Here is an 11,173-nt window from a genome sequence, read left to right as displayed (position 1 = left end):
CTTACATTAGGGGAGGTCTTCAAGGGTCCTGAATCCTGCAGGATCTTCCAGATCAACCAGCTGGGGTTCTTAGAAAACGGGGGATTTGGCTACAAATTGGTCCGGTCCAGACAATTTTTTTTGTAATTGTCCCAATGAGCTCCTGCGTCTTTGTTACCCCTCTGGTTTGTTCCAGGTTAGTATCTATCTATTATTTTTCTGCGCCTGCTTGAATACCAACCCGTTTAGTCGGCAGTGGGCAGTAAATTCCTCACGAATTCAGTCATGCAGGTAGTTTATTTTAGTTTTCTAACAATTTCCCCAGTTGGTTGGCCTGACTTATTTCCTGGAGGCCGGTTTTTAAAACCCAAAGCCCTTTTATGTACCGGCCTGGGCCTCTGTACACTCCACTCAACTTTTCCTTTTTTTTTTTTTGCCGTACGCCCGTCTGGTTTATTTGCTCCTGTCAGACCACACAAACCCTCGCCCTAACCATCCGCATCAATCTCTGTCACTTTCCCTAGCCCCCCCCGTCCGAAAAATTCGAAAGAACAAAACTCGACCATGGCCTGAGATGAAAAACCCAGCGATGGGGTTTTAGATCCCTTGTTCTTGTTGGCGAAGGTTCTCGGTGCCTGAGGTTCTGCAGCGGTGTGTGTTGTCTTGATAGGCATGTGAACGTGCTTGTACCTCAGTCTTGGCTAGCAGGCTGGCCTGATGTAAACCAGTCATGTTGTGTTTAAAAGGAGAGAACAAAAGATGTCTGTTTATTTGTAGGATACCCCCCCCACACACACACATACATACACACCTCCAACACCATTTTCTCGGTCCGGGTGTCTCTTGGGTCGCCCAGCTGAGCTCTGGGGGAGTTGTGCAGGGGGTTGGGGGGGTCTGGTGATCCCGCGTGCCTGCAGTGTTCCTGCTTTTCCTCCGTGCAGGAAGAGGAGGGGGGTAGATCGTGCCTGCACGCGCTTAACTGCAGTGCACCAACAAACAAGCCTCGTGTTAGTGCCTGCCAGAGAGCCGCTTATTAACACGCAGGCTGCCTACCAATTACTGGCTGCGGGGCCAGTCAAAATAAAAAAAAAACCCTCTTCCCCACTCCGCCGCCCCCCGTGCGCGTCTGATCTCGCGGTTTTGTGTATCCGAAGCCGTCGTTATCCGGAGAAGATGCATTTGCGGATCTGTCCTGCCTCAAAGCACGCGGGATAATCGGATGCGGTTTTTGGGAAAAGGGCCAAGGGTGTTGGGTGGGGGGGTCGGGGGGGTTCAAAAGCGTATCGTCCTGCACAAGCTCCTGCAAGAGTCCTCAGCATCGTCTGCCGGGGGAATTCTCAAGAATTCAGGTATCGCGACACCCCTAGGACGAGAAGGCACAGGTGCGTCTCTGCAAAGTGTTTGGGGGTTGTTGCGCCTGAACTGGGCGCCACAGACGCTCATCTCCTGTGTTTTTAATGAAACGATGCGTTTCTTGTTTCTCCAGAAGCCAGGCTCTTGGCGGCTCTTTCTCCTCACGAAGTTGTCCGTCCTGATTGACCAAAGGACCGCTGATATGTCATTCTTTTGACGTTCCAGAGCACTTTTTGCGAGCGTGGTTTTCCCAAAATTCAAAAAACGAAGTCGAGCCTGGGTTGAAGAGTGCGCCCTGCAGCTGACCCCCGAGCTCGCTGAGGGAGAGGACAGGCCCCCGCCAAGAGCGGGCAGGCCTTTCAGCGCCGCGTTTCGGGATTCGGGATTTTCCAGTTTTGATACGGTATGACTGTGTCAGTATGACTTAATCTTGTGCCTAAGTCGTAGATTTGGGGATGTCTTGGGAGCGAGAGGGTGGAGTAGCCTGGGTTTACCAACGGTTATTCGTAGCTGCTTGCACGAGGCCTGGCACGAGGTTACAGCCACGTGTGGGCAAGGGTCAGAGGTCGCCGTGAGAGGGCCTCACCTGCTCCCAGCTTGTGCCTCATTTCCGCTGGGCATTTGCACTGGGCTTTCACAGTGCAGGTCTAAAAATGGAGCAATACCTCAAAAACTGGGAGAAAAAGAGTGAGGTTCATCCAGCATCAAAATCTGTGAGAACACCAGGACATGCTACCTTAAAAAGGGAGGGTCCTGGGAATGTTGTGGCTGTTGGTTAGCTTCATCCAGCAAGGAGCCTGTTTAATGGAGACAGTAGATAAGACAGATGCGTAGTCATATATACCAGTTTCCCGTTTTTAAACAAAAATCACAAGGGAACCTAACATGTATAGCCTAGTGGGATAAATACCAAACTCCTTAATAAGCAAACCTCCTGGGAGACACGTGCGAGGCACACTAGCGTCGGCGCTGCAGCAGATCTGTGAATCACACTTTCCCTGCGTCGGGCCTCCCAGCGCCCCCCCCCCACCGTGACCCGAGCCCCTGTGTTTACAACCCGGAGCGTAGGTTAGCGCTGTGGGCGGGGGCAGGCAGGCAGGCAGGCAGGCGGGCCTGTTTCCCATTTCTCGTCTGCTGGGGAAATCGCACCTCCTGTCTGCCGTGAACGTCAGGCCCTATTTACAAGGACCCACCGAGAGCCGGGCTGGTCACGTCTGGGCGTGAGGACCTGAGGCCCAGCTGAGCTCCCCTTCCAGGCACAACGCACGAGGGAGTGGGGTACGTTGACAGCCCTATTGTGTTTTACTTTTAATAATAATAATAATAATAATAATTGCTTACAGTTATATAGCACTTTTCTGGACACTCCACTCAAAGCTCTTTACAGGTCATGGGGATCCCCTCCAGCACCACCAGTGTGCAGCCCCACTTGGATGATGCACCAGTCCACTCCCCACACACCAGCTCTCAGTGGGGAGGAGAGCAGAGTGATGAAGCCAGTTCAGAGATGGGGATTATTAGGAGGCCATGATGGGTAAAGGCCAGGGGGAAATTTGGCCAGGACACTGGGGTAACACCCCTACACTTTTCAAGAAATGCCCTGAGATTTTTAATAACTACAGACAGTCAGGACCTGTTTACAGTATAGTGTCCCCGTCACTATACTGAGGCATTAGGACCCACATGGACCGCAGGGTGAGCGCCCCCTGCTGGCCCTTTAACACCTCTTCCCAGGAGTCTCCCCTCCAGGTACTGGCCAGGCTCACGCCTGCTGGGCTCCAGTGGGGCTGCCAGCTGGGAGCTGCAGGGTGATATGGCTGCTGGTCTACTTTTGAAAGTAAAACACGGTGTTCATGAGCCTGCTGGGTAGGCGTGCAAAGCTACCGTAGGGGAAGAGCAGCAGCAAGGTGCTGTTTTCAGCTGTCGATGTCCAGATTTTACATTTCAGTGCATCGGCGCTGAAAGTTTCAGCGTTCGCTTCCTTTTTCCATTTGAGATGCTTGCACGCCCCATCCTTGCCTCTCGGCACGCTGAGGAGCAAGCAGCAGGTGATGAGCGGTTCGGCAACACCCCCGCCTCTGGCTCTCTGAATACTCGCCGTGTGTGCGCGCGGCCCGCACCTAGTCGTCCGTCTACCTTTCTGACCAGAGCGTCGTCCCAGTTTTGCACCCTGTGCTTCCCAGATAGAATCTGGCAGCCCTTCCCAGGAGTAAGCGGCAATCTGGAAGGGTTTACAAGCACATGGTCGTCGTTAAGGAAGGCAAAAAACAAAATCGCTAGTTATCGCCTCGAGTTTCCCCGATGAGCTGCAGCCAAATCTCTGTCGCACTTCTGTTCAGACGGTTCCTTTCTTCATGGAGTTGGGGAAAAAAAAACACCGTTGGGGAAACTTAGCAGTCACTTTTAAGAAAGGGTATCAAAAACGCCTGGCTTTGGCAACAGTTTTGGACTCGTTGCCTAAAGCACTGAGAAATCACCCAGTGTTACTGTTAAACATGTGATACAAGAACTTGAATGAAGGTGCTAATACCTTGTAGTGCCCATGGGTGACACATATTGGTGTTGTGTACATGGATGAGCAAAAGGGAGTCTGTTTGGTCCACCTTGACTTGTTTGCATTAGCGAGCTGGCCTCTCAAGCCCTCCTCAGTCCCCTCGGCACTCCCCCTCCACCCTTCTCTCCTGCTGGAGATGAAAAGGAAGCAGGCTTACCCTGGGGCTTGACCTCTGACCCCAGCCCTATAATCTATGGCCCAGGCAGTGAAGCATGGTGTTGTTTGAACAAGACTTTGGTGGGGAAGGGGGCGGGGGGGGGTCGGAGACTCTGGGATGGAGGGGGATGGGGAATTAGGGGTTGATAGTGTAGGCTGGGGTGACTCAGACTTTGTGGGCTTTCATGGAAGTCTGCGTCTACAAACACCTGGACAGTGGGAACGTGTGTCTATATATTTTTCTGGTGGTGGTTTCAAGTCTACAAAGGCTACAGAGTTCATGATGGGGAGGAGATACCCGAGAACTGGTATTAAATGAGGCATTAACAAATACATTTAGGATAAATTAAGGCAAAATACTCCTCTGTGCCTGTAAGTGGCAGGTTTCATGCAGTTGCTTATCTTTACAGAGGGGTGGTGCTGTTAGCAGTGGCTCAGGTCTGACCTCTGCCCTCAGGGCTCCTGGCTCCTGGGCTGTTACACCACTGAACCCCTCTCTTCTCTCCCTCCCTGTATTTATATCTCTCATCTGTGGTTCTCTTCGCCTCGCCTGCACCAGAGCTACCAAATTCAGTAAAATCATCTCTGAAAACAGAGCAAAAGTCATTCTGAACGCCGAATTCTGCCCTTTTGCCTTGGGAACTTTTGATAATCCAGGTACCACCACGGATGTCTTTCGGGGAACGTATTCGCAAGGCCTGTGAGATGAAAGTTGTAGAAACCCCTCCAGTCAAATATTTCAGTACTGCGCGTCTCATTCTAAATATGTGGGATAGGTATAGGTGATTTTCCAAAAAAATAAAACCAGTTAAAAAATATACTTAACGAATGGAAATAAATTCCAGACTGCACCTGTGCATCTCATTTTCATCTAGCAACCTCCTGTTAATGGCTCATTTGATCATGGGGAGAAAAAAACCCAACAGGAGGCTGATTTTTGTCTGTTAATGGACCACAGCAGCCAAAAAAAAAAAAAGAATAAAGAAACAGATCAATAAATAACCCGAAAGTGCGGGGGACAGTCGATCCTTTTATAATCCCATTCAAAACTCGCTTTAATGAGCACTATTTTTACTTAAAAGGATTTGTTCTCCCCCCCCACACACACACACTTACAAAAAAATTGCTAATTATCATTATTATTAGGCCTGGTATAATTCCCTCCTCCTTTGAATTCTGAATGGTGTGTGTTGGGGGGGATTTTTTAAAAAACCGTTTTTGTCTTTCTTCACAAACCCCCCCTCGCCACCCCGCCACGTCCGTTATTTTTAAATTCAAATCGCCGGTGTGAAAAGAGGCGGCTCGGGCTCGGGCCCGGGCCCGGGCTCGCGTTCTCTCTCTCGGCTCGGCCGCCGGTGTCAAGTACCTGGAGCCCGCGGGCAGCGTGAGTGACGTCGCCTAGCAACGCCGAGGGGAAGCGAGGGAGCCGCGCGGAATGAAAGGGCTCCTTCTGAAAGCGCGGCGCTCATTCACGCCTTTGTTTGGACAGCTATTTTAAGCCCTGCAACATTTCTTTTCCTCTTTTTTTTTCTAAACAGCGACTCCTTTATTTTTAGAGCTCCACAATCCTCATTCCTCCTCCCCCCCCCCTTTTTTTGTCCATTCTAACCCTCTTCTAACTGTTCTATCCTTTGTCGCGGCTTTCGCTGGGTGTAAATTAGGATTTTGGGGGGTGGGGGTGTTGTCTTGTTCGGTTTGAATGGTGTGTGTGTTTGTGGGGGGGCGGGTTAAAAGCTTCAGGTATGATTTATTCGTAGGAAACAAATGACCTCTACTATATAGCTGTGTATACTGGTATCGGTGTATTCTGAATGTTTTAACCAGTTGCAGGTGAGGTAACAGCTACAGACCAGGAAAAAAAAATCTGCCTGGGCTGTTTTGCGGACTTGAAGCTTCGCTTCAAATGGAATCGGTTTGAACCGATTTCCGTTACCGCAGGGTCCGCTGTAACAGGGGTTTTATGGGATGGCCTTGACGGGTGTGTTGGGAGCGAAATGCTTCACTGGAATGAACGTGGGGCAGGAGCGCGTCCCTACAGTGTGGCCTGCTGGGATAGGACAGGCCTCGGCCAACCAGGGCCCCGACCTCTCTCTGTGCTGCAGGGACACCTGCGGACTTGGACCCCGGTCCTCCAGTTGGCGTGAGCTCTCTCGGAGGTCGCCAAGTGCAGACGCCCTGACCGGCACCGGGCAGGTTGGGAGTGTTGGGCTGGCTGGGTGGGGGTTTCTTCTCCCCTGTCTCGTCTAGGCTCAAGAGTCGTTTCTGCGGAGCTTGTCCCGCGCGCCTGTCCAGGATGGCGGGGTGTTCCGGCGGCGCCGAACCTCCTCCTGTATGGGGCTGCTTGCCGGGGACGCGCTCGAAGGCGAGCAGGTCTTGGGGAGTCGGCCCCCCCACACTTCCACGGGCTCCTCCATCTGAGGTCGCGGGGGTCCGGAGCCCAGTGAAAAACGCCAACGTCGAGCGAGTGCAGCCCAAGGCAGTTGGCGGTACTGATGGTTTTTAAAAATAATTGCCATTGGGGCTTAAAGACCGGGACAGCCCACGATGCCCAACTCCTCCCATTTGATTTACATACATCCGCTGATTGACAGCACCATCCATACCTTACTAATCAAAGACACAAGCAGCAGATTTCCCAGAACCCTTCAGATCCTTGACGGCAAGGTTAAGGGTGCCCGCTCTCGCCCTAGAACAGCCCCAGGAAGCAGCTGTAGTTGCTGGATGGGTGGAAAGTCAGCTAGAGAACCAGTCAGATACTCGAACCACCTTCGAAAGCTGACATCTCCAAACCCTGACCCCCCCAGTGGTTTGTCCTCTGCATAGGGGCCTCCCTCACTCTGGGGAAAAATAGGTCGTTCAAGAAGACAGAACCCAAAACGCGACGTTTCGTTAATAAAGAACCTGCTGAGAGGGCAAACAAGCGCTCAGCCCCTCACACACCCCTGTTCCCATGAAGTTCTCTGCTGCTGCTTCTTCAGAACCTCTTTCACACGAGGATGGGAGAGTAACACTAAGAGACGTGGGAGGGGGTAACTCCAGAGGAGCCAAGGGTGGGGGGGAATATTAATAGTGCATCGGCGTGCGCGTGTGCGCGTGTGCGCGTGTGCATGGCCGTGCTTTTGCACGTTCGGTTTTGTCCTCGTCCGGTTTAAAAAAAAAAAAATCTCGAGCCTGAAAACCGACAGCACCAGCCAGGAAAACAGGCCCATGTGACAGTAGACGCGCACATGTGAACGCAGTTGGGAACGCAGGGTGTACGTACCCCCTGACCCTCCGCCTTCTGCTCCGACCAACTGCTCCGAGTGGCTCTTGAACCCAGAGAAATACAGACGCCGGGCAGAGGTGTGTGCTCATTCGACCTCAGTCTTCCTCTGCCCTCCCCCCCCCCCCCCCCACCCGTGCTCTCGCGCTAAGCTAAGCACGCTCGTGTTTTCTCTGCCTTTCCTTTCTCGTGCGCACAACATGCTCGCTCGCACGCTCATGTGGACACCTCCCTCCCCTCGAAGCGTCCAAAATAAAAGCAGCTAAAAACAACAGTGCTCGTTGTGTAGGCGTTCTGTGCGTAGGTCAGGTTATGAGGTTGCCCTGGCAACCTATTTCAAGCCTCAGTTCGCAGTGCTTTTACAGGACCTGAGCACGAACGAGAGAATGTCAGCCCGGCCTGGGCTTTACACACCTGACACCCCCTCAGTGCCACCGCAGGCGTTAGTACGAGACTAAGTTAAAGGCCAGATTTGCTGAGGTTTTCTGGACTGTGCACGGTGTGTTAGACCAGTTTGTCTTCTGTTGTTTTTTTTTGTACAAGATTTTTTTTAATGCTCTTCAAATCTGAAATGGGACAGGCGAAAGAGTCTGATCTCCGAGTGGGAGCCCTCGTTTCATTGCAGGGTGATCCGAGATGAACTGGACTGCATATTTGCCATCTGCCGTTGCCCCTGTATTTAAAACAATAAACGAACACAGTGAGACACTTAAATAACTCGGTAGCATTTCTTGTTTCTCATGTTGCAGGATCAAAAGCTTAAGTACTGAACCACAAAAGCTGTTTGGTGTTGTGAACTTGGTTCCTGATAAGATATTGGTCAGAGAGGTAGGAATACACCACAACTTGTCCTGGCTTATTGCCTGAAGGGGACTTGAAGTTTGTGAAATCTCAGAAGAGAAAGGTAGGTAGTCTTTTTTGTACTGTGTCCACTGTCATGCTGTGGTCCACTCTATTCTGTAAATGTTTACAAGGTGGGATCGTGCCACTCTTGGCAGCTGAGCAAGTTGTAGAGAAGAAAATGGGGTGACGTTCTGGTGGTTGTTTTCACCTACAAGCTCCAGGCACACTTGTTTATTTATAAGTCAAGCTAGCACTCATTTTGTGTTCTATGTTCAATTTTTGAAGGGAAAAGAAAAATTATTACATGGTACCATATCCAACAATAAGAAATGTGAACGATCATCATGGCACAAAAAACTCCAAATCGCACTTTTTTTCGTGACTTTAAGATTCGACACTCCCTCCAGACTCAGCTATTGGTGTCCTGCTGAAGTTAACTCCAAGTGTTTGAGGTGTCTTTTGTTGTTTTTAATCAGCCGATGGGCTGGTTAGTTTGGAAACCCTGTCACAGCGTAATGGCTGTTGAGGACTGGGACCCCTGTAGGAGAGGCTCTGAAGAAAGCTGCCGTTTTTGTTCTTGTGTCTTTGGGGGATTTTGCTTAGAGCCGCTGTGCGCTCGCAGAGTGAAGCTGCAAATAGACCACGGTGAAATGCAAGCGCTTTTCAGGCACTGTGACCACAGTACCCTGCTCTTCCAGCTATTTTGGTCAATGCCTTTGTACATTCTACAAAATAAGCCTCCAGATCTGGTTAATTCTTATCATATAGCCACAGCAGCAATATCACCCTGCAGCTCACCACCGGCAGCCCACTGAAGCTCAGCAGATGTAAGCCTGGTCAGTACCTGGATGGGAGACTCCTGGGAAGAGGTAATAATAATTATCATAATTGCTTACACTTATATAGCGCTTTTCTGGACACTCCACTCCAAGCACTTTACAGGTAATGGGGATCCCCTCCACCACCTCCACCAGGTGTTAGTGGGGCCTGTAGGGGGCGCTCACCCTGCCGTCTGTGTGGATCCTAATGCCCTAGTATAGTGACCGGGACACTAGACTGTATAAAAGGCTGCGTACTTTGGATGAGCCAAAAAAACGAGTCATCTGTGGTCATTACAGATTCCAGGGTGTTTCTCAAAAAGAGTAGGGGTGTTCTGGCCAAATTTCCCCCTGACCTTTACCCATCATGGCCTCCTAATAATCCCCCTCTCTGAACTGGCTCCATCACTCTGCTCTCCTCCCCACTGAGAGCTGGTGTGTGGGGAGCGGACTGGCGCATCATCCAGGTGGGGCTGCACACTGGTGGTGGTGGAGGGGATCCCCATGACCTGTACAGCGCTTTGAGTGGAGTGTCCAGAAAAGCGCTATATAAGTGTGAGGATTTATCATTATTTGGTTCCCTGGATGTGTACATAGCTCTTGCCCCTCCAGTGACCCAGGGAGGGAGCAGTGACCAGCAGGAGGACTGTTGGCAGAGGAGGTTCTGGCACCGTCTGGCAGAGCCGAGGAGGAGGGCGAAGCCAAAAGAGAACCGAAAAGCACAGGGTGCCGGGTGCAGGGGCAGAAAAACAAACCCCTCCTTGTTGTTACTTCAATTTCCACTCGATCCCTAGCCGACGGCCCCTAGCTGAGATCATGTTTGCTCCATCCAGTCCCTTAATAAATAAGCTCTCTCTTTAAAAGGTATTTTATCTCTGGAGCGTGGCTGGTCCAGGTTCCCGTTTCATGCTGTATGTGCATGTTGGGAGTGAGAGTGTACAGGTCCTCATGTTGGCATGATAGACGCTATTTAAATACAGTGCGTGTGCTGGACCTGCTGGACTGTGCCTCTGCCCAGGCAGAGTTCTGTGCCTCCTGGGCGATTCTCGGCTGTCTATATGGGTCAGGTTGCCCGCAGAGACGCCAGGGTCCTCTGTCTGTGTCGCCCATCGGCCCAACCAGTTCCTGCCTGGAAATTTGCAGAGAAGAGGACTTGACTACCCTTTACAGCTCGCTGTCTCAGGAAGGCTGGGAGTATCCCTCAGGATACCAGTCATCCTGGTTCCTCACTTTTCTCCCCCTGCCCTCTGGTCAGCGTTATAATCAGCCGATGATTATAACAACATCAGGAGCATAAAGACACGAACTTCCAGATTCAGAGACGGTTTCTTCCTTCAAGCAGTCAGATTACTGACCTCTACCCCTACCACTGACTCATACTGATATGTGTTTTAAGTTGTGCGTTATTTAACTTGTTGCTGCTGCTGCTGCTGTTCTGTGTTTGTGTTTTTGGTGTTTCCTTAATGTCTTTGTGTGGAAGCAGACGTGCAAATCCGCTTTTCGCTGCACTGGTGCACATGACAAATAAACTGAACTGAACTTTCCAGATTTAAAAGCTGTACACAGGTGCCAAAAAAGGGGGGTATTTTTTTGGTGGCTGCGGGGCCAAAATAAAAAATCCGTCCTCGTTAAAAAAGGAGGACTTTGGCGCTCAGGAAAAGGGAGCGCTGATGTGTTGGCCCTCTTGAAACATCCATAAACGCTGCGCTGCACTGGAACGTTTGGGAAGAAAGGAGCGCGAGGAGGAATTGTCTGCAGCTCCTTTGGCAGCCGGAGGGGTTGGTTGGGCTGCAGAAATTCTTCAGAGGTGACGCAGAGAGGAGGCCTAGCCAGCAAAGGCTCCTAGCGATCTCCCCCACAACCCCTCCATCCCCAAACAAACAGCCCCCCCCCTCCTCCTCTCCCCCATACCGCCTGCAGCCTGTGCCGACTTAACAACTCCTGGTGCTCCGGCTCCGATGCCCAAAGGGCCCTGCTGGCCTCAGAACGTCTCTGTGCTCCCAGCTCTGCGGGTGGTTTTCACCCTGGGAAAACACAAACTTCAATCGGGAAACTTTCTATCCTCCCAAGCAGCCCCCCTGTAGGCATGGGAGGGGACAAAAAAGTTCCCATTCTTGGCCTGTGGGGTCACATTACATGTCGTTACATGTCTTCTGAGGACGTGGGGGGGGGGGAGGGGATAAAAAAACAAACTTCTACCCCTGCAGT

The 11,173-nt window shown here is 51.3% G+C and overlaps 1 long non-coding RNA gene across 2 annotated transcripts in view; it reads left to right on the top strand.

Annotated features, from left to right (window-relative positions):
• Window positions 1–2,925: 2,925 nt before the first annotated feature.
• LOC107079695 (uncharacterized) overlaps window positions 2,926–11,173 on the top strand; it is a 35,141-nt gene continuing 26,893 nt past the window's right edge. Inside the window, exons 1-3 of one of the 2 annotated variants that reach the window (XR_011184030.1) lie at window positions 2,926–6,502; window positions 8,054–8,208; window positions 8,916–9,016. This is a non-coding gene — a long non-coding RNA (uncharacterized lncRNA). Of the gene's footprint in view, window positions 6,503–8,053; window positions 9,017–11,173 lie in introns of both variants that reach the window. The other variant, XR_011184029.1, reaches the window with a different exon arrangement.

Source organism: Lepisosteus oculatus, chromosome 29 (assembly GCF_040954835.1).
Source record: "Lepisosteus oculatus isolate fLepOcu1 chromosome 29, fLepOcu1.hap2, whole genome shotgun sequence".
NCBI lineage: Eukaryota > Metazoa > Chordata > Actinopteri > Semionotiformes > Lepisosteidae > Lepisosteus > Lepisosteus oculatus.
Note: the sequence above shows the minus strand (reverse complement) of the source record. Positions and strands in the feature narration are given on the sequence as shown.